Source organism: Chiloscyllium plagiosum, unplaced genomic scaffold (genome assembly GCF_004010195.1).
Source record: "Chiloscyllium plagiosum isolate BGI_BamShark_2017 unplaced genomic scaffold, ASM401019v2 scaf_12183, whole genome shotgun sequence".
In the NCBI taxonomy this organism is placed as follows: Eukaryota; Metazoa; Chordata; class Chondrichthyes; order Orectolobiformes; family Hemiscylliidae; genus Chiloscyllium; species Chiloscyllium plagiosum.
In genome coordinates, this window is record NW_025210135.1 from 17,136 (window position 1) to 18,495 (window position 1,360).

The following is a 1,360-nucleotide window of genomic DNA, read 5'->3' on the forward strand; positions in this document are numbered from 1 at the left end:
TTGGAGTGCTGCCTCTTCATCAGGTGGTTGTGGAGGATAAGATCCTAAGACACAATTTAGAGCAAAACAGTCCAGTGTCCTGCCACTGAAATGGTATATTGAACAAAGCTGGATTGTTCAGTCTTCCACCTTTTCAAATAGGTTACAGGTCTCATTACAATGTAAATCACAAAACATCTTGTTGTCACCTTCTCAAGATAACAAGGTTTTATAGCAAAAGCTCAAGCCATGATTAAATGGCGGAGTGGACTCGATTGGCTGAATGGCCTTACTTCCGCTCCTCTGTCTTATGGTCTTATCTCAGCTCAGACAATGCATTAAAGGTGTGAGGTCAGAGTCTGCCTGTATCCCAATCTTGAGTCAGACTGGTTCTGTTTCAAGTCGAATTTACAAACTATCATATGTATTGACTGCCTGCAGATTTTTCCTTTAAAAAATGCACAAATATCTGCAAATATACATCTCTCTTCCCCCCCCCCCACACACACACACACACACACAAACACACACAAGTTTGTTGGGTGAATTTGTACTTGCAGAATTATGTCTTACTTTGCTCAAAAACTGCATGAATCCATCTAAGATTCTGTTAGTCAGTTTAACCATTGTGGCACAGACAGTCTCACACAGGGGAGCTCACACCTTCAATACATTATCTCGGCTAACGTGACACCAATTGGTAAAGTTCACTTGAGGATTTAACTATTTTAAAAGGTTTTGTGATTTACATTTGAAAGAACTGAAATAATCATGGTCATTCGAACAGATGAGAGACTTAACAAACAATCCGGGTCTATTTCAATATATATAATTTCAGTTACATCACACTATAAACTGTTGCAATAAATTCTGTGTCTTACAATCTTATATTCCACAATCCCCTGATGAAGGAGCTGCACTCCGAAAGTTAGTGCTTCCAATTAAACTTGTTGGACAGAATTCCTCAAGTAGGGCACCATAAGAATCCTGGGAGACTGCTATTTCCTGTTTACTTCATAATGAACAAACATTAAGCATGATCGCCTATTTATTTCTCATTTTGTTTCATTTTTCTTGTTTAATTCCCTGCGATGATGTGGGAGAATTATTAGATTTGGGTCAGCCATTTGGTCACCTATTAAAGCCTGGAAACCATTTTGAATCTCGGCTTAGTGCCTGCTTGCTAAAGTTGGTTTCCCAGGCTCAGCGGAGACGGTTGGCCTTGCAGCTATGCTGCTTCCTGATAAACAAATTCTTTCCTGACATGGGGCTTTATTTCCATCCCCCACAGTTGGCGAGTCAGGCAGGAGGTACCCTGGTCCTGCCAGGTCACCGGCCGATATCCTTTGAGATGAAATATAGAGGGTGGTTGCTGCTTTTG